Source organism: Thermobia domestica, chromosome 7 (genome assembly GCF_964235325.1).
Source record: "Thermobia domestica chromosome 7, izTheDome1.hap1.1, whole genome shotgun sequence".
Taxonomy (NCBI): Eukaryota; Metazoa; Arthropoda; class Insecta; order Zygentoma; family Lepismatidae; genus Thermobia; species Thermobia domestica.
In genome coordinates, this window is record NC_137460.1 from 242,201,575 (window position 1) to 242,228,693 (window position 27,119).

At 38.1% G+C, this 27,119-nt stretch overlaps 1 long non-coding RNA gene across 2 annotated transcripts; it reads left to right on the plus strand.

Annotated features, from left to right (window-relative positions):
* Nucleotides 1-430: 430 nt before the first annotated feature.
* Nucleotides 431-7,138, plus strand: LOC145689030 (uncharacterized). 2 transcript variants are annotated; one of them, XR_014132066.1, is made up of 3 exons: nucleotides 431-652; nucleotides 4,500-4,667; nucleotides 6,568-7,138. It is a non-coding gene; the product is annotated as an uncharacterized LOC145689030 (long non-coding RNA). The 2 variants fall into 2 exon arrangements; XR_014132065.1 differs by lacking the exon at nucleotides 431-652 and having other exon boundaries at nucleotides 4,103-4,667.
* Nucleotides 7,139-27,119: the final 19,981 nt, after the last annotated feature.

Consider the following 27,119-nt stretch of genomic DNA (forward strand, 5'->3'; position numbering starts at 1 on the left):
AAAGTATTTTGTGGAAAATACTCCATAGAACTGTTACTCGGTAGTGTAAGATAAAAGCTAGTCTGTTCCATATTAATCAAAAATATCACTCTTCCTTTTCTTTTTACCACCAGTCGTCTTTGCAAAATGAACTTTTCTCCGTTTTCTTCCAGATCCTTCCAACACTTGATTTATTTTATTTTGAGCTTTAGTTTTTAAATTATTTTTAGCTTCTTGCCAACGTGATGTTAAAGCTTCGTCAATAGGTCTATTATCACCTAATACATCTCCAGCTACATTAATTCCCAAGTAGCACAGTCACGTCATAAACACGTCTTTTTTTGGGGTTCGAATTCAAAATGACGTCTTTTGAAAATTTGGAACGTCTTTATCACGTACCAAAATGGTAACAAAAATGACGTGTTAAACATGACCTAAATTGTACGTGTTTATCACGTGCCAGAATGGTACAAAGTATCACGTGTCGAACATCACCAAAAATAGACGTCTTTTTTAGGTGCTAAAAAGCGCGGACGTTCCCCGTACTGTAACTGCAGTTTGAGCAGTGCATGCTGGGAATCGTGAGCCATTTGCGGAATCGTGTTATGATTGTGTGAATATAAATAATGTGTTTTGTTAAAGGCACCTGTGATAAAGGTCAGCTTTAAGACAAGTAAGTATAATTCCTATCCTATTCCTATCTAGGTGCAGTCTGTGTAAAATTCAGCAGATTGAGTATTGTAATTTTGAAGATTAGCTCCTCATACAGCGTTGCCTACGGTTTCTTATTACAGTGTATTAAAATACCGTAGAAAGAACGAGGATACCTACATTAGGTTAACATTTGCAGACGCCTGTATCAAATTAAATATTTTAGGTAGAATACTATATAAAATATTAATAGTGAAGGTAGTAAAACGATAATGTACAGTATGTGATTTTATTCTCAATAAACCGTATATGGGAGTGACTATGCATGGGAAAGTATGTCATTCTGTGGTGCAGTTTTACTATACAGATCCATAGATTGTAAAATGTACGAAAAAAATTGGACAAGTCTTTAATTTGCCTATTTCATGTCGAGAACAGGACCAACCAACCTCCGCGGGGCTTCTAACCCGTTCCTACTACTACTACTTTTACTATGAATCAGTATAATAAAAGCTGTACGCATTGTGGTACTATTTGCCAAGGCGAAAGACTGCTAAATACAAGCAAACAACGAGATGACAGTAAGTGTATGCTTTTGGAGGCATTACTGGAACAGACGGTTCTACTAAATTTTGATACATTTCTTACATTTTCAGGTTAGGTTAGAGCATTGTATTTCCTTTAGCAGAATATGCACTAAATGAGGAGCTCCGTTACTACTTGCAGATTGACTTCACGGGGGTTAGTATAAATATAGAGTAGACGCATGGGGCAAGGTTCTAGAACACAGGTCCCCCTTCCCACTTAATTGTAACAAAGATAGAAAACAATGTGCCGTGCGGGGCTCTAACCCGCCTTCACTCGCTGACGCTCGCTCAACAATACTAGGTGAATTAAATGTTAAACTTTGATACAGAAAAGAACCAATCTAGCTGTTAACCTATATGGGGGACTTGTGTTCTACAACCTTGCCGACGCGTGGCATATTAAGTACAGTGCATAAAACACGAAACAACTTTTGCTAGGTGCCCACTAAAAAGCACAAATGCATTCTATTGGGATCAGTGCAGGAGCACAGCAAGAGGGCCCGAGCGGCAACGAGGGGGTGCGTTCGTAGGGAACAGGCACGTCGGCGACGGGGACTATGCGCGTAAAGAAGGATAATGGAAAAGCACACTTACGCTTACAATGATTTCACTATCACTCAAAATGCGGCTTCATTCGAGCAGCCGGTTCTACCAAATAGAAAATTTATAGGTAAAATATTATAAGAAAAATTTTTCGTGAAGGAATAAGAGTGTGAATATAAGTAATTACTGTCAGTGTACAACATATTGAAATGAATTTTAAGTGATCAGTTAAAGTATTGCATATGTAAGTGTGGTCTTCCACTATTCTCTCTTAGACGTATATTCCCCGTCGCTGACGCGCCTGCTCCCTACGGACGCATCCCGTCGCTGCCGCTCGGACCCTGTTGCTGTGCTCCTCCCTGACTCGGTTATGTAGTATTCCTGCTTTTTAGTGGGGAGCTGATATAAATTGGTTCGTGTTTTATTCACTGAAATTGTTACGCTTTACGTCCACGCTGTATTTGTACTGACGCCTGAAGTCAATCTCAAGCACTAATGGAGCTTCTGATTTAGTTCATGCTCTGCTAAAAGAAATGCATTGTTCTAACCTGATATGAAACTGTAAGAAATATGTCAAAATTTGGTAGAACCGTCTGCTCGAATAATGCCCAAAATTCACTTCAATTTACTGTGTACTGACATTAATTACTTACATTCACACTTTTATTCCTTCACAAAAAATATGTTTCACATCGTATGTTACCTATGAATTTTCTGTTAGGTAGAACCGACTGCTCGAGTGAACCCCTTTGGGAAATGACACTCGGCAATTGTTGCAATGCCAATCGTGTATGACTTCAAAGTTAGAAACAACGAGCCCTATGGAAGTTCTAACTCCTTCGCTCACTCAATTATGTTTTGTTTAGCCTTTTTTAGCACTACTGTCTTAAATCTAGTGAAAAAATCCACAAAATCGATGAATATTTGGTAGACCCGTTTGCTAAAGTAGTGCCCCCATTGTATATGTGCATAATCAGTGGGAGGATATTACCCCAGTTGAGAGCACTCTCAAACTGCAACCATCGCCCTGTTGCACCTACACACCCTCACAAGACACTTGGCTACCGTAACTGTGCTACAGAATTCGGTGTGGAAATCGTAATAATGTAACGGATTTTTGACTGTTCGAATATTTTGTTCATTAATTGAGTAGACAGCTCCCTCGCATTTTAGATTACAGTACTTACTCCAGTGCCAGCATGTGATGATGGATACTTATCAATGTTGCCACTGAAGTTCAAAAAATATATTCCAGCTCAATTAAGTATCCTCTACATGACTATATTATTATGATTTCCACTGCTAATCGTGAAACGATTCAAAGGAAACCAAATGTCTTATTTAGGGACCGTGGTTGGGGGCTGGTGGTGGTTCCAGTCAGATGTGTTTAAGAGAGCTCTTGACATAGGGAATATCCTCCTAATGTTTATGCGCACATTAACAACGGAAGTCTCTTTGGGTCAAAAACCTGCTTTCAGGTGGAACACCAATTCCTCATCATTAAAAAGAAATGAAATTAAATATTTAGTTTCACGCCCCAGGAAAAGCACCGAGCCTAAGGAAGATGGTGATAATGAAATGTGAAAAATGGTGGTATGAAGAAAGTGGGCGGAAACGGGAGAGTATCGAGAAAACTCAGGCACATGGTGTTTGTCCACCACAAAGCCCACTTGGCACGAGCTGGGATCGAACCAGGGACCGCACGCACTTGAAGTGAACGCTCTACCAGTGAGGAACTGCAGCCCCATCAGTAAAAAAAAAACTCATTGCTTCGGGGCTTACATATCTGCTGCCACCAAAAGGAAGGTGTGTACACAACAGGGGCGGATCCAGAGCAGGATATTTTTTATTTTTTTTAAAAAATAAAACCTATCCCAGAATTGGAGCTCTTGATCTTTTCAAGCTTGTATTATAAATGTAAGATAAAATTTTTTTTTACACGTTGCAGAATTTAAATGAAGCAATAGAAATTACTTGCCTTGGTGTTTTTGGTCAGAAAATGTCCGCGTTCGAAAACGCAGGTAGTCATTTGTGTTCTTTGTGTTCAAGATGCGATAGTTTACGCTCTCACTCCGTTCTCAAATCCGATCCCTACTTCTTATGGGGCCGCGGTGGCTCAGTGGTAGAGCGTTCACCTCTGGTGCTTGGGGTCCCGGGTTCGAGCCCAGCCCCCGCCAAGTGAACTTTGTGGTGGACAAACACCATGTGCGTGGGTTTTCTCCGGGTTCTCCCGTTTCCTCCCACTTTCTTCATTCCACCATTTCATCCATTACTCATCATCACCGTCTCCTTTAGCCTAATCTGCATAACCGTGGAACGTAAAACTCAAAGATTTTCCGATCCCTGCTTCTTGTTAACAACGGGCAGACAATAATCCATAAAATCTATCTGTCCACAAGTTTGTCAATATTTATTTTACGTATCTTTCCATTTAAAAAGTGGCCATTCCTGCACCGAGGTTGGGACGATTTTGGACTCTTCTTCACACCGTCCTTTACGCTGAAAATATCCAGAACAGAAAGCATGTGAAATTTGTGGCTGATATTTTCCTGCCAACCCATTTTTCTTTCTATAAGCTCTTTTTTTTATGATACAAAATGTAGTAAAAACCCACTTTACTGTTTACATGAAATTAAACTGCTTCATTTCATGTTAAATGTATTTAGTCGTTGTAATAAGCCTAGGTGTAAATACATGTTATTTCCCAAAATAAGCCTTGCATGTACTCCCACTTTCCAGAGCGTGTGGCCAATGCTCCTGCAAATGATGAATTGATCAACAGCAGACCACCTAGCACGGAATCTTTCTTAACTGAACTTGAAGCCGTTACCGTGACCCCTTTCTGCTCGTCGAGCAGCTCTAGAAATATCACTGTGGAGGATGATATACATACCAGAGTTGCGACAGGTGAGTTTTTGACATGTTATTTTATAATACCCATGTAAGAAAATGCCGAGTAAGAAGAAAAGAAAGAAAGTAGTAATATTTTATTAGTACTTATAAAATAAAATAATTGTTGAATAAGACAATACTTTTATGTAAATGAAATATTCAATTTAACGTTCCACGATCAGGCACTGAGGCTAAGGGAGTCGGTGATGATGAGAAGTGAATTAAATGGTGGAATGAAGAATGTGGGAAAAAATTGGAGAACTCCAAGAAAAGCCGCTTGAAGTGAGCTGGGATCGAACCATTGGCCCCAAGCACCAGAGGTGAACGCTCTATCACCGAGCCACAGCTGCGCCAATTTTATTTAAATGTAACTGTTTCAGCAACTACCCTTATCTTCTTCAGATACACTCTATTTATTTATTTATTATTTTTGATTTTTAAAGATTTCCTTGTTTATTAATTTTTATTCCTTCAGCAATTATTTTATTTGACTTGAGTATTTATATATAAGCAAAGCTTTAATATGGAATGTATCACATGTTATAGTGTTCGCGCTTTTTTTTTTTTGAATGGGTAAAAGTACTCCTCCCGAAAATGTTTTTCTCAACAGAGGGGTTAAATATAATTTTCACCAAAGAGAAGTTTTATTTTTATTTTTATTATTATTATTTATATTATTATTATTATTATTATTATTATTATTATTATTATTATTATTATTAATAATAATAATAATAATAATAATAATAGCTGCCGCAACTTCTAACCCTGCTCAGAACAAATAATGTGACGATTTTCACCCTACTGCTTGTGACAGAATTCTGGTTCTAGAAGTCTTATTTTTAAAAAATACTCCAGTAACAAGTGAGGGGGCGTTTGCTCACAATTTTTTATTTTTCGGAATACATAAGTTATACACCATTTTGTTTGTAATTTTCACTTTCTTTTTTGTCATATTTTGAAATGCTAATATATGTTTCGTCTTGCATCATAAATTTAACTTACTAAATCGTATCCAATCAGGATGAAATTTCTTATGACAGTAGAAGGATACCTTTACTAGTTAATTCCACCTGTGTGCAGCTTGTCAGATTGCTGCATCCGATAGCGCAGTTCTGTCACGATATGTAAATGCGGAATTTTGACTCCATTTTGGGGGTTACATAGCAGTAGTGAAAGATAATACATGTAATTTCTATCGTTGTCTAGTTGTGTTTGATAAATGAGTAGCTATATTATTTTATTATTAGAAAGTTCTTTGTTTCATACCATAAAAACTATTCTTACTGCATGAGTCTGCATCAGTTATGATTCCAGTCCCCGCAAAGTGAACTTTGTGGTGGACAAGCACAGTGTGCGTGGGTTTACTCGAGGTTCTCCCACTTTCTTCATTCCACCATTTCATTCAGTCTTCATCATCACCGTCTCCTTTAGCCTAACCGACAAAACTGTAGGACGTAAAACTCAGTTTTTTTTTGCATCAGTTGTAATATCGTATCAATATACTTGATCGTCTCTTTTAGCTCACATCCTAAAGTTGGTCTTGGAGTGGCATTTTATATTGTGAGCACATACGTAATGTAGCCTTCTATGAGTGTTTCAGAATTATTTGTCATGTATCTGTATATACAAAGTCTTATCCCCCAACTTGTTTGATTTTCCTAAACAATCAGAGTTAACAGCTGCAATAAAATCAAAAGTTAAGCTATTACAGAATAAATAAATTAATGGTAGTTTAATTTCGCTGTATGGAAGGACATTAAAAGTGGGACTTCATGCAAGCGAGTGCAGTAACTAATCGTTTTATTGCGTATTGATTGTAGTTACACATGACGTATTGTAATTGTTTTTTTAAATTTTCTCCCCTCCTGAAAAATTGCACTATGATTGTTCATGATTTTTTTTTCTGTTTCAGTGTTCCTATCTGTCATCGTTGGGAGAAAAAGGGACCTTTCTCTGATGCTTGGTTTCCAAAGAGCTGGCGATAAAATTTAACTCCCGCGGAAAAAAAGAGCAAAGTTCACGTTGTGTAAACTAGCCTTAAAGACACTTATCATTCGTGAGTAAAAATAAAGATCTTCAAATGAACAAATGCCACAAATCTTCAAAACGTTAGTAGAAAGATATTCACTTCCATCTGCCTTGTTGTTTGAGGATGAAAAGGATTCGGCATGCTTGAAGCATGTTGACCTGTCCCTCCTCGCTTTGTTTGGAAATCAATGTAAAGGCATCTCTTTCGAAAACTAAAAGATGGAAGAAACTGCTACTGGTATAATAGATGAAGAAGTGGGATACTTACCGCAGTCCCCATTTTTAACCTACTTAAGCACGTGAGGCTTTTTTGATATGATGCTGTATTTCTGTACTTTCAATAACTATGAAAGGTGTTTTCCTTCATACGAAATTTATAGGAAAATTTAATTCTTTTTATTTTATATTATTAAAAGATCTCTGTAAGTTTTAGATTATAACCAACAGATTTGCATTGTCTACATATTTCTTGTTTGTTACAAATAATATAGACAATCAGTGTTTCTTGTTGCATTACAAATAGTATGAATATTATTTTATACGACAAAACGTGCACATTGTACATATAACTAATAAATGTAGAATTCAAATTAATGGTTATGTGTTTTCGCTTTCATCCCTCAGAGATTAATTAATTTTAAAATGTACTTTCTTTTTCGATTTTTCACCTCCAAAATAAAGGTCTTAAATTGGAGTTATAAAAGTTTAGTCCTAAATTTTGCACTGTCAATAAAACCCATTGTTCTTGTGTATGTGAGTGTGTGTTGGATGTGGGTGGTTGTGTTTGTTTGTATGTGTGCGCATACTAGCGTAATAATGGATAGCTATAAAATTTATCGAAGCACGTGTTGTACCGTAATTTCATTAAGAAGAAGGTACAGCGGGGGACACTTCTAAATGGTACAGCCATATGGAGATTTACGGCTAAGGTGTACCATTTAGAAGTGTCCCCCGCTGTACAAGTAAATGCACATGAATAAATTCCAGTGACGAAATGAGTGGATTCTTCTTAGTAACAAAGGCCGCGGTGGCTCAGTGGTAGAGCGTTCACCTCTGGTGCTTGGGGTTCCGGGTTCGATCCCAGCCCCCGCCAAGTGAACTTCGTAGTAGACAAACCGTGTGCGTGGGTTTTCTCGGGGTTCTCCCGTTTCCTCCCACTTTCTTCATTCCACCATTTCATTCATTTCTCATTATCACCGTCTCCTTTAGCCTAACCGGTATAAGCGTGGGACGTAAAACTTAAAGATTTCATTTCATTTTCTTAGGACTGTAAGTACAATGTTCCTTTATTTTTCTATTTCATTCTTTGTTTTTACAATGTTTATTCGTCTTTTCTCATTCTTAAAAGTTATGTAGGGTATTTTTTTCCGCCAGGGGTGAGTCTTACATTTGAATGCTTTTTTTAATGTTTTTCAAGTCGATCCAATGCGTCTCGGTTTTCTGTTTAATGTATGGCTTTAAATTTATCCTTTCGTGGAGCAAGAGCTGCTGTTTCTTTTCTGTAGCACTACGTATATAATTATTCCTTGACAGCTATTGTATATTCGCTTCTTAATGTGTAGGTAAATATACCACACATTAAGAGGCGAATATATACTCTTCAATAGGTTACTATCCAAATACTAAAAAAATATAAATCAACAACACTAGAGGTGGTCAATTGGATATGGAAATCCCCAATCCATAGATAATACGAACCTTCGGAGAAGCGAAATTTCCAAATTCTTGGTACAGACCAATCAAATAGACCACAATACTTTGACGTTCCCCAATGTGTGCTTCCGAGAGAGGGTGGTGATGTATTTCGCTGTGGCAAGATCTAGGGTTCTTAGGGTCTATCCTGATCTGTTATTTATTACAATAACCTAGTGGTCTTACTTATCTGGTATAGGAGCTTGTAAATTATTATGCAAATTACAACACAATGGTGAAAAATCAAGCAGCAGCCACAAGGATAAATTTATTTTCATTATTGTTTTTACTTATAATAATCGTTGTCCAGTTGTTATTCGTAGACTTTTTTTTTACCCAAGAAAATTGTTGCGGCCAGAGATCAGTTCAGAACTGTCAAGAAAAAAAAAACACAGTTAAGAGAAAAAGTATGATTTTTTCTTTTTTATCATTTTTTTTAAAAAATGTGTTGTAAGCTGTGTGTTTTAGAGTAGATATTATTATTGTTATTATTTTTATTATTATTATTATTATTATTATTATTATTATTATTATTATTATTATTATTATTCAGTTCCATATGTCCAAATAATCATAAATTGATGTGTATCCAGTGTTGACATTAGGAATCTCAATCTATGTATAGTAGGATCTCAATTATTCGACACAGTTTCAGGGTTATTTGTTTCAACCACTATTCAACCGATCTATTTCAAAATTTACGGGGCCAAAACTAGGTAGCTCTAGTAGCCTAACCCCTAACTTTGGTGCAAAATGGTTGAATAGGGGCTGATAAATAGCCTCAAAAGTGTGGCGAATAATCGAGGTAGTACATGGATTGAGTTGAGTTGAGTTGATTTTAGTTTAGCGTCCCGTTCAGCAGCGAGGCTATGAGACGTGGACCTACTGATTAACGTGGAATCCGAACCACATGAGCTCCCGCCGGGAATCGAACCCGGGTCTCCCACGCCAGTACATGGATTGAAATTCCTAATATCAAAACTGCGGATGCACATCAATTTCTAATGGTTTTGACATTTGGAACTGAACAATCCTGTCAGACTTCCATGACATTTGAGGTAGCGAGAAGCAAAGGGGTGTAAGTGACATTTTCAATAGAGTATGTATGTCTCTAAAATGGATTCTGCATTGCAAAATATACAAACTGCATAATGAAGTTCGGCGTAGAGCATTCATGGGTAGACTTTCTATTTGACTGCGACGAGCTTCACCATACACTTTGTATATTTAGCTGTGCAGAATCCATTTTTGAGACATCCATACTTTATTGCAAATATCACTTACACCCCTTTGCTTCTCGCCGCCTCATTTCGAGAACGCCCCCCCCAATTCACATGAAGGGTGTGAAAAAGACGTGATTTACACGTGGAAATCACGTAAAAAAGACGTGATTTACACGTCATTTCTATGACGTGTAAAAGACGTCATAAAAATCACGTCATATTCTATGACGTGAAAAAGACGTCATAAAAATCACGTCATATTCCCGGACATTTCCACGTGGGAAAAGACGTGTAAATCACGTCATGTTCGGTGTATTTTACGGTGTTTTACACCAAAAAAACCACGTCTTTTCGACGTCGGTGTGCTGCTTGGGTTCCTGTACGTAACAATTCTTTACCAACAGTTTTTGCTCCTTGTTTAATTAACGGAAATACACTTCGAAATAAACCACCTAAAAAACTTCCAATACCATAACCTTCTTGATATGGTGCACCTCTATACACGTTATAACCACCTCCTGCTTGGTGAGTATAGTATTTAAAGTATGGATCATTCATTATTATTATTTTTTCCTATATACACAGATAGAACAGTTGTTTATAATATTGTATTGTGGCTAAATGTTTTTTAAATGTGACACAGGAATCCATGAATTAAAGGAAGGGGGATATCCCCGCCAACGAACAAGTACACGTTTACCTTTAACTTCTAAAATTTCGTCTATTTCATAAACTTTAGGCAGAGGCACTACTTGTAATTCCTCCTCGTAAAATGTACCATCAATTACTTCACCATTTAAGTCCTCCAACACATAAACCACTTTCTTTTCCTTATGTATCACCTGTTTTATTTTAAATATTTCTACAGTCCACTTTTCCTTGTACCCTTTTTCAAAATGCCGTTTTGCTTTAGTAATGCGCACAGTATCACCTTTTTTATATTTTGCAATGTTAGTATGTGGCATTGGTTTTATTAATTTATTCCAAACTTGTTGAAAAGTGTCCTGGTTCACACTGGCGGGTGGTAATTGATGAGCTCTATGCGGTCTAGAATTATATGCCTGAACAAGTTTCGATAGCACATCTATGTATCGGTAAGTCTTCTTGGCTGTAAAATATTTCCACATTCGTTCTTTAAGAGTTCGATTAAAACGTTCCACCACACTTGCTTTAATATCGGCGTTTTGTGTTGTGAAGAATTTAATATTTTGCTTTTTTAAGTATAACTGAAATGGTCTATTAACAAACTCTGTACCTTTATCTGTTTGTAGACGTAAGGGTCTACGACGAGTAGATGCAAATATTTGCTTAAATGCTTTTGTTTTCACCAGTTTTTGTACGTACAGGCACAGCCCAGGCATAACGACTAAACAAATCAATCACTGTTAAAATATACCTATTACCATCATTATACTTCTGCAGACTGTGCATATCGTTTAAATCAGCTTGCCACTGATCGTCAATATTGAACACTAAATAGGGATTACGTGGAAACTTTTTACGTACTGGCTTATGCAGAGTATAAGCCGACTGTTCTTTTACCCACTGTTGCACTTTGTGTAAAGGAATAGATTTCTTCACAGCTCTCCATAATGACGTTGCGGTTGAAAACGAGGCAGGGTGTGAAGGGTTATAATAAATATCGGCCAGCTTCTTCATATTTTATAATCACACCATCTGTTGACAACTTTACGTTTACGTGGTGGCTCCTCCTCCTCCTCTTCTTCTTCCTGTTTTGGATCAGCAGCAGCAGATGATGTCAGCTTACGAATATATTCTACACGCTGTGGGTTGCCTATATACTCTAAAGGTATATTGGATTTTGCTAACAGTACAGCAAAGGGTTCCCAACCTGTAGGGGGAATATTTTTCTTGCGATACCTGACAAAATCTGCTATTAGATCTACTATATTAGCTCCAGGAATTAATTTATTATAAATATTAACATTACCATTGTCATCCCAATGAATGCTGGAATTGTGTTTTAATCTACGTAATAAAGGTCTTGCTTTACGCAGACAATTTTCGGGAAGAGTAGATAGCATTTCATCCTCTTCCTCCCCGTCCTCATCCTCCTCCTCCTTCTTAGTACCAACACTAGTTGATGTTGTTGCAGTAGGTTTTTGCACAATGTGTAAATATTTTTGTAACACCTCTTTATAGCGTATCCATTTTTCTTCAACACTCATATTTTTATTATTTAAAATATTTTTCATCTCATCATCTAAATTAGATATAGTTTGATATTGGTGCAATTTTTCTGGTGCAATTAAAACAAGCTTTTGTGCATGCTGCATAATTATATAATTAAAGTAGATAGTATACCTCCAATAATAGGTGAAAGCAAAGCAGTAAGAAACCCACCTTTTTGTACAATTATTCGTTTTTTCTTTTGTTTTAATGATGGACCTTTTTTCGCTAAATACCTCAATTCCTTTCTATATCTTTTTAATCTATTTTTCTCTTTTTTATTTAACGGAACATTTCCTTGTAATACGTTATAGGAACATTCACAAATAGAACGAATTAATTCGGGATCAGCATTTTGTAAAATTGCTTGGCGTACTTTGGGTTTCGCCTTTGCTAAAAGTTTTAGTAAATGTGCACTCTCTTTGCTAATCATTTTTCTTTTTGTAGCTATTATATTAAAATTGAGTATTAAAATATATCAGTTATTGAGATTATTTTTTTACCGGTACATAAACATAATTGTAAGAATCTGAGGGGAAAATTTTTGTTCGAACACGATGTTCGTCGGGAGTGCCCTGTTTTAAATCAAAAACCAAATAACTATGAGGATCTTGTGTTGCGTCCTGATAGGCTTCCTGTACAAATTTTGTGTTACCAGGATATAATTGGCGTGCTAGATAACTAATTTGAGCCTGGTCTCTGGGGTTTTTAAAAAATATTATATAATGGCAATTTAATGATATGTCTCGCATACCTTTAGCTTGATGAAACATATTTTGTGTTATAAAAATAACACTTAAATCTCGGTGGTGGCTACCTTTAGTAAAAAAGTCAACAATTCGTGTATCACATTCTCGCATTAAATCGTCAATAATTACCAGATGGGGGCCAGCTTGTGCTGGAAAATCATCTATTTTTGGGAGCCCTTCTTTAAATGTACAACCTGAGGATAGAGTTTCATACAGAGGTTGCCACTCACCATAACACCATACTATATTTTTCCATTTTTCGGCATAATGTTTTAAAAACTCTTTTACAAAATATGATTTACCACACCCAGTGGGGCCAGCTATAATACAAGTAAATGGATGTTGAAACTCCATATTCTGTTACACCACAAAATAATTATGAATATAATAACATATTATTATTATTACTTTTCAGGCATGTTTACAACTTTACATAATTGAGAACAAGTAATTATGGTCCGCTGAATGCACGGCAAATGAAGCTGGAGTTTTCGCCATGTACAAACACAGAAATTTACCTGGTCATTACTATCGTCATCTGACGAGCGAATAAAACACTGACGAATACCTTTAAGAGTATCTGACAATGATATTTTATAATTTTCACTAATGAAAAATTGTGTAGGCAATGAAGAATTTGTAACAGCATTAAAGTAGTTTTCAATATATGAATAATATGATAGAAAAGTATACCACTCATCAGGTGAAAGACGAATACGATCAGAGTACTTATGTAAAGTGATAATAACAGAAAATTCTCCCTCATCATCGTATGCTAGACCAACACATACCTCGAGTTCATTGAAATAATAATAATATTGATTTAAAATTTGATTATCCATTTTTTTTACTCTCTACTTAATTAAAAACTATCGTTTCTACTAATACTGTATTTACCCTATTCGATTTCTTTTATAACCGTAGGGAAGTGTATCAAAATTTTCTATTCGTTTCCTTTTACTAGCAGTTACCTGATAGATTTTATGCGCCTCCGGCTTAGTAATCAATTTATAATCTTTAGTACGTACAATTTGTCGACCGAGAGGAACGCTAATAGAAGGCGAATTATTTAAAATCATATCTTTCATTTGTTCAAAGTTAACATATTTTAATGTTTTATTATTCAGTGTGATTCCCTTGATTTTACATACTGTCTTTGTTTTACCATTAAGAGTGTTAACAACAGAATAGCCGTAACATTTGGGACCACCAGCACAAAATTCTTCGATATATGCATCCGGACCATATTCTGCCAACTCATTCTTCCATTCCCCTAAATGCACTCCTATTTTTAACTGTGGCTCACCAGGCGATTGAGTGTAAATAATACTATCGGTATCATAATATAACACACGCTCGCCAAGTAAATCCAAATAACGAAATAACTCGAGGCGAGCGTGTGTCGTGGTGTATGCGGCGATTATCACGTTAATGTTTTTAGCAGGAGCAATAACGCTCTCATTAACACTCCAGTTGAGCACACGGAATTTGTCGCCGATTGGAATACACGAATTAACCTCAATATTTGGATTTGTTAATTTATCGAAATACTCCTCGGGAGTTTTAATGATAGCGATTTGCTCCATGTTTTCTCTCTGTGCGAACTTACCCCACAGGCTGTTTACTCCTAGCTTTGAAATTCGTTTCTTAGGTTTGTTGCGCATAATCTTTTCCCGGTCTAATCGAATACCCTCTTTCTCATAATACTCCTGTATGAACTGGTCTTTTTGTTGTTCGGTGACGCATCCTGCAGGCCAACCGTTACACTCAGTCTTGATCTTCATAAACAGGTTAATGTATTCCGTGAAAAGACCGCCCTCTTTCTTTTCAGCGTCATACATTAGAACCTCATAGCTCCATACTTCGTGTTTTTCTAGCACTCTATATCCTTTCTCGACAGCTACCCGCACTTCGTCTACAGCCCACACTCCAGTCAAAGCTCTTTCCCCTTCCGAATGCCTGCATTCTTCTTCTCCATTCAGAGTGTCCGCGCACGTTCGGCATAAGGGAAATAATAATTTTCCACCACTCCAATAGGGCAGCACCGGGTGGTAGAGATTGGTCGGGGGTAAAACCGAACACTTTATTATTCCCTCAAACGCTGAAATATCGGGACACTCGTCATCGCCCACATAAACTTTCGGATGACTCACAGGATATTTTTTCACCTTACAGCAGTAAGGATAGAGGGAGATTATATCTGTATACATGATACGTTCTCCCTCTTTCGCCTTTCTGTAGAGTTTCACGTTGTCGACTCTACCGCCATACAGGGCATCCCGCGGGTGAATTGGGGCTTTTTTAGTCATGATGTGGTTTTTTACAAATATACTCACCGGTGGGTGTTCTTTTAAAAACTCACGCCACCGGCATTCCCACATTTCATGGACTATATACCCCAGCTCTTTTAAACGAATAATTTTGTTTACACTACTTTCATAACGCATATTGAAAGTAGTGTACGCGTCATTATATATGGGGTTGTCACGGCCTGTGGGGTAACACTCCCGGCACCCGTGAAATAGACACCCTTGGTACTCCCAAACGTGTTCTTCACCATTATAGTGTGCATATCCATCCACTTTATACCCTCCTCTCACCACAACCTCTCGCCCGTTACCAGAATGTTGGATTCGTGTTTTCAATCTGTCGGCCTCGTACACGAGCCACTGAACGGCGCCGACAGATTGATTATCACGCCACCTGTAGCCACTATGTGGGATAATACCAATGGTGTCTTGTCGCAGGAACTTTTTTCGATACATTAAGTTGCACGCGCTGGCAATGCTTATAGTCTCGAGGAACGGGTTGACGCCAGATATAGCCTCAAACTCGTTCAGAAATTTTACGCAAGCATTGCGCAGCACGTCCACATCGTTCATACAGTATTTTATAAGTTGTTCTTTTAAAACGAAACCCGTCTCTCCAAGTGTTTCCTTTTCCTCATTGTACCAACGCAAAAACTTCTCTTTCTGTTTCTTTTTCAAACCCCCCACATCGTAATACTCGATACCTGGTAAAGCACCCCTATACTCCTGATTAGCTTTTGCATTGAATAAATGAGGGAAATGACCCTTCGAGACGGACAAATCGAACGCGTCGCCTAATTTGGCCAAAGGCATCGGCAGGAAATTTAGACTATCAATAAATTTTAAATATAAATACTCCATCGATAAAATTTTGCACCCCCGCATAATTATTCGCGGTGTCCACTCTTTATGAAGCATCATTGCACGTAAAATAAAATGGGCGTCGTAGCCCTTTGCGTTATGAGCTACAACGACTATTTTATTTATTTCAGAACGCCTTTGTGCTAAATAGTCTAAAAATTCGCCAATGCATTTGTCCCCGTAAAATACATGTGTTCTATCGCCGCATACACCACACCGTTCAGTCTCACTGTTTTTACAACAGTAGCACACCTGTTTGCTGACTAACAGGTTGGGCTCATGCTCAAAAATACCACCGGCTATCTCTTTATCTTGGCGGCACTCGATATCGTAAAACACTAATAACCATTTCTGTGGGGTACGCGTTCGGCATGGTTGTATATAACATAAATGGCCTGACGGCATCATATTATTACACCCTGTGCTGAATACCTCCCCACAGACATGTGGATTCCGCCCTTTTTTCACGACGTAGGCTTTACGACATTGAGGACACACCTTCAGAATAGCGCACAATGAAGCCTTATGGTTTTTGAGGCACTGAGCCCCATAAAAGCATCTATTGCATTCCCGGCAGTATACTACACTTTCCGTAATTGTGCATGGTGGTCTGTTCTGGCATTTATTGCATAAAGCTTTACACTTCCCCACGTGTCTGTCTTTAGTCTGAAATTTTTTGTGGCATTCTTCGCAGAAGTATCCGCATGAAAAGGCTGCTGTTAGGCTAGTGATGACATTATAATGGTTGTTAATATATAACAAATTAATCTGTTTGCCATGACCGTGACCCTCAAAAAATATTTTTTCCCCCGATAACCCATCATACACTGTGATTTTATAATCCGCTAAATATGCTTGAAATTTTTTTAATTCCGGTATCCCCCCGCCATTCTCTAGGCTAACACCAGCCTTTTCACTTAGTTCGGATACCTTTTGAAACATATGTTTTGCGTATTGATTTCGATATCTATCTCTTTCTTTTGTATCGTTTTTATGTTCAATAAGCCCTATAGCCACCACCAGAGCTTGACCCAAACAATAGTATTCAGGGTTTTTAATGACTATAATACCTCTGTTATGTTTTATGTACTCGTTTATGTCAGAAAAATTCTGTTTCACCCGTCCCATACCAATAGGTAATTCGACGTGGTGAAAATAGAGAATAAAGCGATCTTGATATAAGAATGAAGTATTGGATTGAATTACTTTTTCTAACGCACCCCACACATTTTCAGCAGTCATATTATTAGCAGTTCGAAACGACAAATAGAATGGTTTATCTGGGTGATTTTGGTTTATAAAAGTCAACCCTACACGATGATGAGGGAGCACACCTCTCATTACATACCGTACCAAATCATTAATACCGTTTTCTACCCATTCAAGGGGTTTTTCTCCCTCTGGGGAGGAGTTAATTCAATTGTCAGTAAATTCCCATTATCTTTAAACTGTCTATAATATTGCTGAGACTCAGATATTATATTAAACGCTCCATTTTTTTGCTGTTTATCTAACTTTTAGAATATTGTAAAATCGTTAATGCTTGCTGTTTTATCTTAATTGTGGTCTTCCAACTATAGAACACCGATTAGTGTTTTTTCTAATAGCCTATTATTCTTAACGTTCAACAATTATTCACTGTAACGCTATATTTTTTTGCAAAATTATTCTCGAAAAAATCAGGTATTTGCAAGAAAAAAGTAATTGGGACTGTTCCAACTATAGAACACCAATTAATGTTTTTTTCTAATATCCTATTATTCTTAACGTTCAACAATTATTCACTGTAAAGCTATATTTTTTTTTGCAAAATTCTTCTCGGAAAAATCAGGTATTTGCAAGAAAAAAGTAATTGGGGCTGTTCCAACTATAGAACACCAATTAATGTTTTTCCCAATAACGTATTCTTTCTAAACCTGTAAATAGAAAAAAACGGAATTTTACTTTGCAAAACAACCACCGAAAATTTTGACAAAGTTCAAAAAATGCTTATTTTTAAAAAAATCTATATTCGGCTTATTTTTTGCCGCTGTGACACCGGTATTCACGATCGTATTCAACACAACGTATTCTTCAAAAAATAATCTATCTTTGGAACTTGTAGTACCTGATGACCAATTACTAGACTTGGAAACACCATCTCAATATGTGGCCCCGTTTTCGTGTTATTAGGTTTTAAGTATGTTGACCTTTGACCTCGATGGTCATTATTTTGGAACATGTAGTACCTGATGACCAATTACCAGATTTGGAAACAGCATCTCAATATGTGGCTCAGTTTTCGTGTGATTAGGTTTTAAGTATGTTGACCTTTAACCTCGATGGTCAATGTTTTGGATCTTGTAGTACCTGATGACCAATTACTAGATTTGGAAACAGCATCTCAATATGTGGCTCAGTTTTCGTGTGATTAGGTTTTAAGTATGTTGACCTTTAACCTCGATGGTCAATGTTTTGGATCATGTAGTACCTGATGACCAATTACTAAATGTGGAAACACGACCTCAATATGTGGCTCCGTTTTCGAGTGATTAGGTTTTAAGTATGTTGACCTTTGACCTCGATGGTCATTATTTTGGAACTTGTAGTACCTGATGACCAATTACTAAATGTGGAAACAGCATCTCAATATGTGGCTCCGTTCTCGGGTTATTAGGTTTTAAGTATGTTGACCTTTGACCTCGATGGTCATTATTTTGGAACTTGTAGTAGTTGGTGGCCGATTACTAAATGTGGAAACAGCACCTCAATATGTGGATCAGTTTTCGTGTTATTAGGTTTTAAGTATGTTGACCTTTGACCTCGATGATCAATGTTTTGGATCTTGTAGTAGTTGATGACCAGTTACTAGATTTGGAAACAGCACCTCAATATGTGGCTCCGTTTTCGAGTGAATAGGTTTTAAGTATGTTGACCTTTGACCTCGATGGTCAATGTTTTGGATCTTGTAGTACCTGATGACCAATTTCTAAATGTGGAAACAGCATCTCAATATGCGGCCCCGTTTTCGAGTGATTAGGTTTTAAGTATGTTGACCTTTGACCTCGATGGTCATTATTTTGGAACTTGTAGTACCTGACGACCAATTACCAGATTTGGAAACAGCATCTCAATATGTGGCTCCGTTTTCGTGTTATTAGGTTTTAAGTATGTTGACCTTTGACCTCGATGGTCATTATTTTGGAACTTTTAGTACCTGATGACCAATTACTAGACTTGGAAACACCATCTCAATATGTGGCCCCGTTTTCGTGTGATTAGGTTTTAAGTATGTTGACCTTTGACCTCGATGATCATTATTTTGGAACTGTAGTACCTGATGACCAATTACCAGACTTGGAAACACCATCTCAATATGTGGCTCAGTTTTCGTGTTATTAGGTTTTAAGTAGGTTGACCTTTGGCCTCGATGGTCATTATTTTGGAACTTGTAGTACCTGATGACCAATTACCAGACTTGGAAACACCATCTCAATATGTGGCACTGTTTTCGAGTGATTAGGTTTTAAGTATGTTGACCTTTGACCTCAATGGTCATTATTTTGGAACTTGTGGTTGCTGGTGACCCGTTACTAAATGTGGAAACACGATCTCAATATGTGGATCCGTTTTTGAGTTATTAGGTTTTAAGCGTCATAGAAAGGGCGTATCCCACATGAACCATAAGACCCTGTTAAAAATAAGTATGATATTCGTACTCAGCATGGTCGAAAACCCCCATATGCCGAGTTTCATGCAAATCGGTTAAAATTATAGAAAGGGCGTATCCCGCAAAAAACTATAAGACCCTGGTAGAAATAAGTGTGGTATTCTTTACCAGCATGGTCGAACCGGAAATGTAAAATGTTTCTGCGCATGCGTGTTATTTGTACTAAATCGGATTTGGCATACGCAACCAAGTGTGGGTGTATACTATGTTATTTAGGGGATGAAAAATAGGTCATAGTCTTTTATGATCTGCTTGTTGCACGTAGTCTGCTCTATTGAACCGGAACCAGCATTGCAACTGGAACAGGCTGTAGTCTAGTGTAATTTTTCTGCGCATGCGTGCAATGTGTAATTAATTGGAAATTTAATTTTACTGCGCATTAGCAATCAAGTGTGTGTGTGTGTGTGTGTGTTGTTATTTTTTTTTCTCTGCTCTATTATGTTGCTATAAAGTGGTCGTTAAAGAGAACGGGGGTGTTATGTCTTATTTTATGTTTCTGCGCATATCCGTAATCTACCCCTGAACCGGAACAGTCTGCGGCCTGCTGTGTGTGTTGTTATTTTTTAACGGCGGAATCGGAACAGTTTTGCGCATATGCGCAGTAGGTCAAAAAATTGGTCTCAAAATGGAGGGCGAATACACCCCCATCATTCTCTGCTATGTTTAAAAAGAGTGCTCATAAACGGGGGAATGAGTCTCTGTGTAACATGTGCTATGTTATGTGTTCGTAGTCTCTGTGTAATTTCTGCTATGTTAAAAGTGCTCATAAAAGGGAACGAGTCTTATGTAATATGTGCTATGTTAAATAAGCGGATGGAGAATGTGTTATCGATCTGCTATGTGTTCGTAAAGTGCTCATAAAAGGGAACGAATCTTATGTATTATCTGCTATGCTATGTGTTCGTATTCTCTACCGCAATGTGGCATGTGCGCGGTACGTGAGTCCCGTGGGTGGGGGCCCGGCGTCGACCAATCAGCGCGGTACTCCTAAGCGTGACCAATCGCCGTTAAGGGGCGGGGTCCGGTGCTAACCGATCTGCGCGGACCGTGCGCGTGGCCGGCCAATCAGCGTCAAGGGGGCGAGGTCCGGTGCCAGCCAATCGGAAGGGGGTCCCGCGCCAGCCAATCGGCGCGTACGGGGCGGGGTCCGCTGCCAGCCAATCGGAGGTCGTAAAAGAGCGTGACCAATCGGCGTCAAGGGGCGTGGCCGACGCCAACCAATCAGCGTCAAGGGGCGTGGCAGGGGGCGTGGCCTACACCGACCAATCAGCGTGAAGGGGCGTGGCCGGGGGCGTGGCCAGCCAATCAGCGTCAAGGGGCGTGGCCAAGGGGGTGGGGTCACGTGACCTGCGCCAGCCAATCAGCGTCGAGGGTTTGCGCATGCGCAGTAGGAAAAAAAACACCCGCAAGTGTCCCCACTCTACTCTTGATTAAAGTGCGTCTCTGTGCCTCTCACTATTAGGGGTGCTTATTTAAAGTGAGTCCCCTCGCTTCTCACTATAGTCCAAAATAATCTATAACTGAAAGGGAAAATTAACAAGTCTTGTGAGGTCATGGTTCAAGAGGTTTTTCTCCCAGCGTCTAATGCAAAGTCCATTTGGTTATTTGATTCGTGGAATGATTAGGGATGCATTCGAGTCGAGTCGAGTCGAGATTTAAGCCTGTCTCGACTCGTTTCGAGAAAATGTTGTCTCGACTCGTGTCTCGACTCGAAAATATGTTTCTGTCTCGACTCGACAGTCTCTGTCTCGACTCGACTCGAATTCGAGTCGAGACGTCTCGAAATTCGAGTCGAGACAAAATGTACGAGTTAAAATATACGCACACATCAGCCAGACCATCATGACTACCTACCTAATTGTCAGTATGTCGACTTTTGGCATGGATAAAAACGGCGACACGTCTTGGCATACACGCAATAATCCTTGATAGGTCGCTGGAGAGAGCTGGCACCACATGTGCTCACTCAGGTCACCTAATTCCCGTAAATTCCGGGAAGGGGGGCGATGTGCTCTAACGTCACGTTCAATCACATCCCACAAGGGACATCACCCAAATGTCCGGCTCCAATTTCAATGAAACTTTTTTTGCTGATAGAAGGCATGTATGCATCATTACTTGTGATGACAAATTTTTGCCATGGTGCATGTTTTCTATTTTTTTTAAATAACTTTTAAGAGTTGTGATGTGGTTATTAGAGATTACTACAGAAGTCCCTTACTACCCTTGTAAAACGGAGCGTTAATGAAGAAAAGTGAAGAAAAACCATGTGGATACATATAAGTCCTGGGGGGAAGTCGTATGGTAGATATGACCTTGATGGCAGCCATCTTGAAATCCACCATTTTGAATTAAGGTCAAGTTTTCAAAATGGGAATAGGGTAACATGATACATAATTTCGGGCTAGAATTTAATTAGAAAAATAATGGTGAGGTTAGCTTTAAGATACACCCATTTGGGGGAAAGTTAGAGGCATATTAATTGTTTTTACTTACTGTGTGCGCAAGTCCCTTCTTACTTTCGTCTCAAGACCTGTAAATCGATCGCAACGGCAGAGCCCGGTTTCGCACTAGTGTTTAGAAATCTTTAAACTCACTTGAGGCAATATTTGTGGATTATTGTATTGTATTTTGCCTTTAATTAAATTTGAACCCACTTCATGATCTTGTGTAAAGTATCACTAAAAGAGAATTTCTGTTTTTATGGAGAACGTAAGCATGGCAATTATAAAAGGTGAGTAAGGTGCGTATGTATTTATAAGAAAGTCTTTTGTGGTTCCGCCAACCTATTCTTTAGTTGTTTTTTTTTTCAAAATACTCATATCTCATAAATAAAAGAGCTATTATAAAATATCTTACCACTATTCTTTAATACTTATAAAATTTTATTTATTGTAAAAGCACTGGCGAGATATTTCTTAACGCCCACTAAAATTATGGTGGAGCTCCTTTGTGGCTAATGGTTAGCATACTTGCCTTTGGCGTGGGAAACCTGGGCTTGATTCCCGGTGGGAGTTCATGTGGTTCGGATTCCACGTTAATCAGTAGGTCCACGTCTCACATAGCCTCGCTGCTGAACGGGACGTTAAACTCAGAATCAATTCAACTCAAAATTATGGTTTTGACTTTATTATGATGTCATTTGGTTCGATTCTCAATACGGACTGCAACTACCCGTTAAATTGTGCATCCGAAACTCACTTTTTGTTAAACCTCGCTTATCACCGCTCATCTTAATAATATATATAACTTCACCGCGAAGCAAATGTTGCATTTCTCTCTTTCATCCTAACACAAAACAAAACTAACCACAGCTGTGGCACGAAGGAGCTATTTCGAAAAGAAACAAGCTGTGCTTCATAGAGATGTGTACCAAATGATAGAAGTATAAAGTATTGTTTTCTTTCCTGTTTATTGATATCAGTTGGTGTTCTTAATGAGTTTACTCATTAGTTTAGAAAGAGTATATATGGAATTTGGACATATGTTGTACGTATTCTCCTGAGAAATTGATGAGACCAGAAAAGTTATAAGGACAGATGGAATAGGTTTAAGCACATCTACGTGACTTTATCAAATATTTATTCTCCGTAATGGTACCACGCGGAAAACTTGATATAGGCCTACTTTTATCTTTGCCTCCCTCTGTTAGCTGTTTCGAATCATATATATATCGGATGGTTTTGATATTTCTTCTGATCATTAAAACAACAATGGTACCTGTGTGCGTGCAGAAATGCAAAAGCACAAGGTAACTTCCTATTTGTTTTGGAAACAACAAACCCATTTCACGTGTGCGAGAGAAATTGAGCACAGCGAGATCGGGTGTTTACTCACGGTCAGTTCGCAGCAGGAGTCCATGGTAAAAGATTTGGCTATCTCGAAAACACTCGCAAAACCTTACAAATACTGCGCTTCAAAAAAAGTTTAGACACAGATGTTTCAATTTTCTTTTAGCATCTTTCTTCAGCAAAAGAGTCGGTTCATTGTATTCGAAAAAGGGAAGGGAGAAAGGGTGAATTTATATTTTATGTGGGGGTAACGTTGTAAGTAGTATAAACAATACATACCACTTCCGACTCTGTACTGAAGCACTTCCTTTAGCGGTATATCACTAGATCTATCCTGACCCTCATCCCACCTCAAGTTGTAAAGTAGAAAGGGACAGAAGTATTCAACATGACTGCGCACTTGAGTTTCATTTCACAATACGAAAACCAGTGAGCAAGTAAACAGTCTTTTGTAGGATCGTGTTTTACTTCTTGAATTTATTTTTGAACATTTCTGTGAATTCAACAACAGAACGCAGTAGAAATACGGACTAGTTTTTACTCCAACCATTACTTTCGCTCCAGCCCAGGGATGCCACATTTATGATTTCGTACTAGATTTAGTGATTTTACTATTGAACTAGTGATCTAGTACGTACTTTGGGTAAATAGGCACATTCTAGTGATTTTTTTGCATTTTTTTCTGATACAGACAAATGAGAAGGGAATGGTTCTTAAAATAAAAGGAAGAAGTATATTGCAGTTCAAAACAAATGTAGAAACCTTAAATTATTTTTTCTTTTCCCTCTGACTGAATGAAACCCCTGCTGTGTAACGACCTTAGGTAAACAACGGCTATCTTTGGTCCGCTACCTCCTTTTGTTAGCCGACATGAGATGGGTTACTTTTTTTTCTGGAAGAGTGGGGGCCGCGGTGGCTCAGTGGTAGAGCGTTCACCTCTGGTGCTAGGGGTCTCGGGTTCAAACCCTGCTCCCGCCAAGTGAACTTTGTGGTGGACAAACACCGTGTGCGTGGGTTTTCTCGGGGTTCTCCCGTTTCCTCCCACTTTCTTCATTCCACCATTTCATTCATTACTCATTATCACCGTCTCCTTTAGTCTAACCGGCATAACCGTGGGATGTAAAACTCAAAATTTCATTTCATTTCATTTTTTTTCTGGAAGAAAGTGAAGAAATAATTATCCAGTACATTTACGTTTTGTCAGGCACACAGGCGCAGTCTGTTCTTGTTTCCTAACGAATTTTAGCAACATAACATAAATGAAACATATGTACCAGAAAATAGAGGCAGTACAAACGGAAATTTTCATCTGTGACACATTTGATGAGAAATATAGTTAGATGTCACGTGCAAGCAATCTAAACGTGTCCTATCCTGTAATTCTATTCGTATGTTTATGTAGGTGAGACTGAGAAATCAAGAAACAATAATAACTGGTTTTCTTCCAGAGGAAAAATCTAAATGTGAAGGGGTGTTACACTGGAACTTTAATTGCGTCCTTTGTACAAGATTAACAATAATAGCAATTTTTTAATTTATTTTAGTTCTTGGGGAGAGGAAGATGGAAGCGAACCCTCGTAAGGACCTCTGCAAGGAAACATGAATACTATCCGCCACTGTTTGTTACATTACACAACATAGTTTTATATATATATATATATATATATATATATATATATATATATATATATATATATATATATATATATATATATATATATATATATATATATATATATTGAGTTTTAGTCAGGGTATTCATTCTCCAGGAGAGGGGGGGATAGTAATACCTGACGAACATTTTCTATTCTCAGAGTGTTGCAATGATAGCATTTCCTCCATTATAACTTGGCCAAGCTAGTTGCATATGTAAGGATTAAGTTAGCCTAAAAAGCTTAAATTTCTATGGCTGTTTTACTCTGTACCCATGTTTCTCATTTTCGGTCTACGGGACTCTGTGTCCGAAAATTTTCGATGGCTTCCAAGTCAGAAAATAAGTGTATCAAAGGCATATATATTATATCTATGGTTATATGAGGCATGGATCTATAGTTTAAAGTGGGATACCAGTAACAACTTCATGAGCTTCCACCGTAAATCAAACCAGAGTCTCCCGCGATCAAGGCGTATGTGTTAACCATACAGCCACGAGATAATTCACATAAGCACACACACATATATATTGTTGAGTTGATTTTGACTTTACCGTCTCTTTCAGCAGCGAGGATATATGAAATGTAGACCTACTGATTAACGTGGAATCCGAACTACATGAGCTCGCGCCGGGAATTGAACCCGAGTCTTCCACGGCAAAGACGCGTACACTAGCCGCGGAGTTCACACACACACACAGAATCAGTCCTCACACACCAAGGGTGAGAGCTGTGCCACTGAGTCACAGCGGCCACGGGGCTAGGTCGAGTCCACTTTACGTTCATAGTTTCTTACGATTATGAAATAGATTTTCCTTAATAAGCTGCATAAAAACAAAAGCTTTCGAAATGCATTAAACAATTAGCTCGATTTGAGTGTGAACTTAAAGTTATATCAGAGTGTAAATACGGATACGCACCAAAGCTCGAAAACTTAATACACTATTTCTCCTATATAGTCAGCATGTATCAAGCAATCGTTCAGCTTTCATTTGAGAGGATGGAAAGCGAAGGCCCCTGAACAACTATGTTACTAATGTGCGGAATGTATTTATCTTACAGTGAACTGCTTTGATGCCAAGTGGCCTAACTCCAAAATTGAAATTTTCCAGGAGTGAAAGTTGAAGTTCAATATCTCATGAACAATCCATATTTCTTTTATGTTGGGAACCAAAACCATAACTACTGTATGTAGTTCATTGTTTTATAACTTAGTGTTTACAAAAATCCTTTTAAAAAATACCTATTCATAGAAGTGAATGGTACTTATCTGTACTAGTTCTTGGCATCCAAGCAGTCCATTTATTGTAATACTAGCTTAATATACCCATTCTTCGCATGGGGGCTGTATTTGGAAGTCAACACCTGTGGAAGTATCACCATTCATTTCAGTGACCGCGAAAACTATGGATTTGACACTAGTATCAATCAATATGGGCTATTTATACATGTCTCGGTATTCCTCAACCGCTGACACCCGGCCCGCATACAGTAGTAGCTGAATTTGCAAGTCATCGCTGATGGAAGTGTCACCATTGATCTCAGCGACCGAGAAAACTATGGATTTGACACTAATGTCGATCAATTTGGATTACTTTTACTACATGTCTCGCTAAACTCCCCCTTGAGACCCCCTGGTTCCAATTTTGACGAAAACGCTTCGCCTTAGACTGGGACCTGGACCAAGGTATCCGTGACCAAAATTTGGTACCTCTCGGTCAACTTGTCTGGTCCCCAGGTCGGTCCCAGTAAACGTCCCCCCCCCCGAGACCCCCCTGATTCGAAATTTAAAAGAACGCTTCGTCTTGATCTGGGGCCTGGACTAAGGTACCCGTGACCAAATTTTGGGAACTCTCGGTCCACTCGTCTGGTCCCCAGGTCGCACACAGACAGACAGACAAACACACAAACAAACTCTTTATTTTATTTATATTAGATAAGATATACTATGTAAAATAGTCTCGTATCATAATATGTGATTTACAACAAATGTTACATTATATATTATCCGTAGCTCGTGATATGCTGCAACATATTAAAGCCTCAAAATAGTTGGGCAAGCGAATAATCCAGAAGTTACGTAACCCTATTGCGTTCATGGGAACGAAAACACAATAATTATAACTATGCTAAATTACTATAGACTACCAACTGCTCATTCAGAGAATTTATGAAGTTCACTTTATCGCAATAGTTTTATACAAACTAGATTTAGACTACGGATAATAGTTTTATACAAACTAGATAATCAATTATTATT